At 47.2% G+C, this 8,102-nt stretch overlaps 1 protein-coding gene across 2 annotated transcripts in view; it reads right to left on the bottom strand.

Annotated features, from left to right (window-relative positions):
- LOC119296294 overlaps positions 1–8,102 on the bottom strand; it is a 15,658-nt gene that overhangs the window by 1,444 nt on the left and 6,112 nt on the right. The window lies entirely within an intron of this gene.

An 8,102-nucleotide genomic window follows, 5' to 3' on the forward strand; every position in this document is an offset into this window, starting at 1 on the left:
CGATTCCCCACATTCTCCCTCGTCTCTCCCTCTCGCCCGATCCAATCGGGATCGAGCGTCCATCGCCGCCGCCTGGAGCACCTCGCCCCCCTGACGACGCCCGCCGCCGCCGGACCTCCACCCCGTCGGACGCCGCCCCCTGCCTCCTCCCAGGCGCCCCCACTCGACTGGATCGGGGAGGTCCCGCGCCGCCCCGACGCGCCTCGACTGCGGCGCCCATCCCCTGCGCCTTCGCCCGTTGTCGCCGGCCCGCTTCCTCTCCGCGCTCGTCCCCGTCGCCCCCCTCGACCACCGCTGCCCCGTGCCCTACGCTCCCTCGGTGAGGACCCCGTCCTCCTTCTCCCCGTCCCCTCTCGCCGGCGCTCGCCTCGCCCGTGCTGCGTTCGGCCGGCGTGCCCCGCGTGGACCAAGCCCTGCTTTGCCCTTCACCGCACGCGCTGGCTGCGTCCCGCGCGACGCGCGCGCTCGCGTTGGCCGCTCCCTTGCTCCCCGCGTCACGAGCTCCCGCCCCTGCCCTTGCTGTCCGCCACCGTCGACGCTGGCCCCCCTGGCCTCGCCTCCGGTCGCCCCCGCGCTCTCCTGGCCTCGCCCGTGCCTCGCCGCGCGAGCACGCGCTTGGCCGCCCGCGACCCCCCCTGGTGCTGCGTCCCCGCCCGGTGCCGCGCCGGATCTGGCCGCCCCTGGGTGTGCGCCCGTTCGGGCTGGGCGCCAGCGCCCGCACGCCCGCGCGCCCGTTATGCCCCCTGGGTCACTGACCGGGTGGCCCCACGGCCCAAAACGTTTTATTTAAAAAAAGGAATTAGGAATTAAAAAAAATATATAGATAAATAATAAAAATAATTAAATAAATAATAATAATTAAATTAATTAATTAATTAAGGAATTAATTAAGTTAATTAATCATAATTAGATTAACCTAATTAACTAATTAGTTTAATTAAACAGTAGTTAGATTAGTTAAACAGTGATTAGCCTAAACAGTCTATGACCAATGGGTCCCACACGTCAGATTGACCAGTCAACACCCCTGTTGACTGCTGACGTCATGCTGACGTCAGCAAACACTATTCTGGATAATGTTAATTTAAATAATTAATTAAAATCAGAAAATGATTTAAATCTTTAGAAAATCATATCTTTTAATCCGTAACTCGGATGAAAATACTTTCTACATGAAAGTTGCTCAGAACGACACGACGCATCCGGATACGCAGTCCGTTCGTCCGCCACACACTCCTAGCATAGCGAACATGGAACTTTTCCCCTCCGATTCGTCTGTCCGAAAATGCTAAACCTGGGGAAACATTCTCGGATGTTATCCCCCTTTGCCGGTAACGTGTAGCACCGCGTTAGAACACGTCTAGCTCTGTTTGTTGTCCTGTTATGCTCTTGCTTGCTATGTATTTACTGTTTCTTCCCCCTTCTTCTCTCCGGTAGACTCCGAGACTGCCGCTGATGCCGCTGTGATCAACTACGTCACCGGCGACCCTCCTTCTTGTCTAAGCAACCAGGCAAGCCCCCCTTTTGATCACCAGATATCGCCTACTCTTCTCTATACTGCTTGCATTAGAGTAGTGTAGCATGTTACTGCTTTCCGTTAATCCTATTCTGATGCATAGCCTGTCATTGCTGCTACAGTCATTGATACCTTACCCGCAATCCTAAATGCTTAGTATAGGATGCTAGTGTTCCATCAGTGGCCCTACACTCTTGTCCGTCTGCCATGCTATACTACTGGGCTGTGATCACTTTGGGAGGTGATCACGGGCGTATACTATATACTTTACACAGTTACATTACCTGTGATACTGTTCGGAGATGGGGGCTGAAGGGGCAGGTGGCTCCATCCCGGTAGAGGTGGGCCTGGGTTCCCGACAGCCCCCGACTACTACTTTGTGGCGGAGCGGCAGGGCAGGTTGAGACCACCTAGGAGACAGGTGGGCCTAGCCCTGTTCGGCGTTCGCGGATACTTAACACGCTTAACGAGATCTTGGTATTTGATCTGAGTCTGGCTACTGGCCTATACGCACTAACCATCTACGCGGGAGTAGTTATGGGTATCCCGGCGTCGTGGTATCAGCCGAAGCCTTCTTGACGTCAGCGACTGAGTGGCGCGCGCCGGGTTGGACTGCGTTAACGCAACTTTCTTTGTAATGGAGGTTGCTAGGTCTGCTCACCGGCCGCGTACGCAACGTGCAGGTGTGCAATGGGCGATGGGCCCAGACCCCTGCGCGCATAGGATTTAGACCGGCGTGCTGACCTCTCTGTTGTGCCTAGGTGGGGCTGCGACGTGTTGATCTTCCGAGGCCGGGCATGACCCAGGAAAGTGTGTCCGGCCAAATGGGATCGAGCGTGTTGGGTTATGTGGTGCACCCCTGCAGGGAAGTTAATCTATTCGAATAGCCGTGATCTTCGGTAACAGGACGACTTGGAGTTGTACCTTGACCTTATGACAACTAGAACCGGATATTTAATAAAACACACCCTTCCAAGTTCCACAGACAACCCGGTGATCACTTTTCCACAGGGCGACGAGGGGAGGATCGCCGGGTAGGATTATGCTACTGGAGATGCTACTTGGAGTTGCTACTTGGAGATGCTACTTGGAGGACTTCAATCTACTCTCTTCTACATGCTGCAAGACGGAGGCTGCCAGAAGCGTAGTCTTCGATAGGATTAGCTATCCCCCTCTTATTCTGGCATTCTGCAGTTCAGTCCACTGATATGGCCTCCTTACACATATACCCATGCATATGTAGTGTAGTTTCTTGCTTGCGAGTACTTTGGATGAGTACTCACGGTTGCTTTCTCCCCCCTTTTCCCCCTTTCCTTTCTTTCTGGTTGTCGCAACCAGATGCTGGAGTCCAGGAGCCAAACGCCATCGTCGACGACGACCCCTACTACACTGGAGGTGCCTACTACTACGTGCAGCCCGCTGACGACGACCAGGAGTAGTTAGGAGGATCCCAGGCAGGAGGCCTGCGCCTCTTTCGATCTGTATCCCAGTTTGTGCTAGCCTTCTTAAGGCAAACTTGTTTAACTTGTCTGTACTCAGATATTGTTGCTTCCGCTGACTCGTCTATGATCGAGCACTTGTATTCGAGCCCTCGAGGCCCCTGGCTTGTATTATGATGCTTGTATGACTTATTTTATTTGTAGAGTTGTGTTGTGATATCTTCCCATGAGTCCCTGATCTTGATCGTACACATTTGCGTGCATGATTAGTGTACGATTGAATCGGGGGCGTCACAAGTTGGTATCAGAGCCGACTGCCTGTAGGAATCCCCCTTTCCAACTCCTTGGCCGAAGTCGAGTCTAGTCGTTGAAAAACTTTTACTAACATGGCTGTGTGGCCCATGGGCCCACGTCGCCATCGGGAGGTATTAGGATCTTTTATTCCTCGACCTTTACTCTGGGATTCTGAACCCTCTTCTATTCGGGTTAAACGATTTTTACTAAAAACTAACTTTAGGTTCTCGAAAATACTTTCTCCCGGAGAGCCCCTTCAGTCCAGATGGTCACCGACTGCACCAGAAGATTTCGGAGATACTCTTTGATATTCTCTCGAGACTTTGTGCCCATCACTTTTGCTATTCCCGACCACCGATAAATCCTTATGGATAACTACTTACACTTGCCATTCTTACGATCATTCCCCATTGTTCTTGTTATTACAAGATACCCGAAGTTTTCTCTATTGTTCCGAGAATACTTCGTGCCTACTGCCTAGCAGTTCTTTGCCACATGAATACCCCTTCGAATAAATCCTCGCACTTGTCGAGTATCCGCTCATCCCTAGTTGTTCATGTGTTTCACAAGAGTCTTCGAAATAATATTCGATCTTCCGAAAATCCTTTGGGGCCTTTGGCTCTTGAAATTCTTGCTTGCTTGCATTATGGATAATTCCATAAGTCTCGTAGTCATATTGACATTCCTTGTCATTACCATTTTGAGTCTGTTGACTCAATATGTTTGCGAATACACGCAATCATCATTGATCCTTATAAATTACTTTTCCGGCTGAGCTGCCATTCTTTTTACTGGAATTGGTTCTCGACCAACCCAATTGTCTTTGATTGTACCCTACGGCTATTCAACTTATCCACCCCTAATCAGAGCATTGCTTCTGACCCCTTGATTTGGAAATTATAATTCCTTTGCATTTGACAATTGAGTTAGTCAGTTGTTTCTATAATTTGCTTCCTCTAGTTGAGTACCGATGCTCACGTCAGATCCCTTGTGGACCACCAGATCCTTTGTTGGATTTTATCTGACAATGCCCTTCATATTCAATAAACTTGTGAGTCTTTTTCTCGGATACATAATGCCTTTGGTAAATTGTATCGTCTGCTTCCTCAACCATGCTCTGCCTTCAAGCTTGAGTTAATTACTTCTAAAAGATTCTGGTATAGGATTCTAAGATGCCCCGATGGGTTGAACCTATGCCTTCCTTAATATGTGTGAACTCGAAAGTTTTCACAAGTCGTACTCTTCTGGTATTTTGCCAGATAAAATTTCAACGCTATAACTTCATCGAAAGCGAGAAGTGAATGAAAGGGTATGCATTGGAGAAGTGGGAGTCGACCTTGAACTTTGTGTTCATGCCCATGGACACGATGTATATCCTATCATGGAAGCTTCTTGTAACAATAACTATTTCCTTGATAACTAACATATGGTATCTGTGAATTGATCCCTTGCAACCGTGGTTCCGACCATGATTGTTCTTCTTTGATCTCACTTCTCGGACAAGTTAAAACAATTGTCTCCTATGGATCAATACCCCAGTCCACCCTCTATTTTGATCTGTCGTCGAGTATTACCCCCTGGTATCTCGAGATTATCATGGAACTGCATAACTTCTTATGAGTTCTTCATCAAGTGCTACGTTCCCACTGATTCCAATTTTTCACGGGCTCTGAATTACTAAACACTCAAAGACACCAATATCTGAACCGAGTCCACACTACGGTTCAACAACCCTTCGGTAAGCTTCTATAAGTACGAGTTTGCACCCGATCACATCATTCCTAGCCTGATCGGCTATATCATTAACATGCTAAATTTTAATTGTGCTACCGGGTCCTTCTCCTCGGAGCACAAAATTCGACGGTGAGCTAATCTTACAATCGATCTTCCTCGTCATACCGTTGGTCCTTGGACAGCAAGCTTGATTTCGAGTTTGTGTCCTACCCATGGTTCCAATAACCTTCCGCTTCATTATTCCTTTGACTTGATGTCATCACTGATTGATTACATCTTCATGAAATCTCTCGACAAATGCGTCGTGATCATCATCAACCTTATGAGCTCTTCCAGGATATCAATTGAGTTCATGATGAGAAATACCATCCTTGCACCTGATGATTTGTGTTACCTTTGACCACTTATTTGCCTTCCGTTCAACACAAACTTGTTCCTGTTTTGAGTTATACCTTGAGATCCCTACTATTCAGCATTTGTTCTTTCTTACCTTGGAGTATTACCATCTTTTGGTATCAAGGATGTTGTGAGGACTGCTCCACCTCTTAAAGAGTTCTTGGTATAGTGATACTACTCACCATCACCACTCTTTCATGGTCCTCGTGTTGATTCCAAACGGGGTACCAACAAGTGAACGGTGCTGTTTGGATCCTGCACTCCTAGCAACCCTATTGCTTTGAAGTTAATAGTCGGCCGTTCATTCTTAGTCTATTGATTATTGAATCACCATTCCGACATTGGTTGTGCAACCCAACCCGTATTTCGGGCGCACCGTTCAACCAATGTTTAATTATGTATGTTTTCCTCGAGCATATCCCATTTTATTGTTTCATCTGACAGATGTTATCCCCTTATCCACATAATTGTGGAGATCCATCTTTTGGATACCTCGTTGAATTATCGCTGAGTCCATCAGCCACCTCATCATCCTCTCCTTGGGTTAATGATGAACTCTTGTTAACGGAAATCACTTCTTAGTTCATTTCCCGAGAATCTTACAGTGTCATCCCGTCAATTTGTGTTGCACCTTTCTTCTCGGGCATCCTGAGCCTGAGGTATCCTGACACCCATCATATCTGAATCTCCATCAGATATGATGGTTGGAACATATTTTCAAGAGTTATAACATTGGTCCTTTGATGACCTGGTAACATGATGTCATGCCTAGCACCCCCCCTGGGTGGAGGACCTATTATTGTAGTATCCTTTTTAGCAAGTTTAGCCATTCTTCCCTGAGGAAATTGTAAGACTTATCCTACAAGTTGTTCTTAATGGATCCTTCCTATATCTAAAGTCTGACCTTTTGCTCGAAGACCATGTCAATGCTATCTCGAAGCATGTCTATGATACTCCAATTTTCAACAAGAACATTTGAAGCCCAATGATAAATGTTTCCTGCTCAATTATCCAAACACCGCTGTATGGGTAATATCATGAAATTTCTCTCCCCTACCTAAGGAGTTTTCTACATAATATCCTGTCATGGATATCATGCTCTGCTTGTCCTTGGGAAGGATATACCCCTGATATACGTGTTTAAGCACATTTTCCTTCCCGTTGTTTTGTTCAAACTTACTTGTAAACTACTTAACCGAGCAGTGGTAATCCCCTGCTTAGGTAAACACCTCGGTGTACCTTCCTGTCTGGTGTAACCCTGTTTCTACTGTTGATAACTTCCGGTAACCGCCGATGGACGAGAACTTTGCCTATTGGTCCGCCTCGTTCAACGAGCAGAAAAATGGTTCTCTTCGTCCCTCGCCCTTGGTACCTATGTTGTTGCCGACATGACCCATAGACTCTCCTCTGACATGCCTTGCTTACATGATTGTGCAAGACGTCACCGCCTTTCCTACTTTTAACCCACATGGTGGGCCCATAACCCACAGTTCCAAAGGATCGAAACCTGACTCTCCTGTACACCCTGTTGTCAGAGTTATTCCTCGTGCTTGACTATGTATGTAATTCACGGGCCACTTGCCTGTTGATCTATTCTGGTATCGGACACAATACTTATTCCCGTTGCTCTGAACCCCTTTCGCACTCTGCTTCAGGCAATGAATGATTGCCTATCCGCTTGAAACTTCTTATTACACCGTCTTATTTTGCTCTCGATGTGTGTCATTTGTTCAACTCGAGAGATACTCATAAGTTCATTCTTGGGATACCCCCAGATGAATTTCCCTTATAACATCCTATCATTGTAGAGCTGCCCCGTACCTATTCGTAAGTACGATGGAGTTCCCCGAAGAAAGGACGACAACTTCATCATGATGCTTTGGAATAAAGAATTGAAGACATCAACGAAAGGGATTAACTTCTTCGAGAAGATCCATTAGAATAACCAGAACTTCCCCCTTACTCCCCTCTTAAATCTCGGGACGAGATTTCTTGTAGTGGAGGAGAATTGTGACGCCCGGGTAATTAAGCTACAGTAATCCCCGCTAATGATGCCACGTCACCTCGATTACTGTGGATAAACTCGCGTTAGTTCGGAACCTAGTTCGAATTTCAAATTCAAAATCGAGCAAACAATAAAAGTTTTCAAATATTAAAATTTAAATGTTCGGAGTGAACCAAATAATACATAGGTAATTATGGTGATGAAACCACATTTTTATAAAAAATTTAAATGCTCAAAAGAAAATAAAACAGCAGCAAAAGAAAGTAATTAAATGCCTTTTGTATTTTGTAAAATATTAAACTATTTTATTTAGCTGTCCAAATTAATGTGGCAGTGGTATCTTTAACATACCATATTTAGGTGTTGTTCTCACATTCTTCAAAATTGAAATAAATTAATAATTTAATAAAACCGAAAGGAATAAATAAAAGAAAAGAAAAAAAAAGAAAAAAAAAGAAGAAGAATAAAAGAGAGAAAGAACCCCCCCACTGGGCCACAGCCCGGCTGGCCTCTGGGCCAACCAGGCCGGCCCAACCGCGCCCTCTACTTCCCCCTGATGCCCGAAACCCTAGCCCCACTCGCTCACTTCCCCCCTCCCGCACGACGCCCACTCCGCTCGCTCTCCTCCTCCTCCCCGATTCAGATCGGATCGGGGGAACGAACCCCGTCGCCCCCTGCGCCCCGACGCCAGCCCGCCACACGCCGGACCGCCCCGCCG

The sequence above is a fragment of the Triticum dicoccoides genome, chromosome 4B, assembly GCF_002162155.2.
Source record: "Triticum dicoccoides isolate Atlit2015 ecotype Zavitan chromosome 4B, WEW_v2.0, whole genome shotgun sequence".
In the NCBI taxonomy this organism is placed as follows: Eukaryota; Viridiplantae; Streptophyta; class Magnoliopsida; order Poales; family Poaceae; genus Triticum; species Triticum dicoccoides.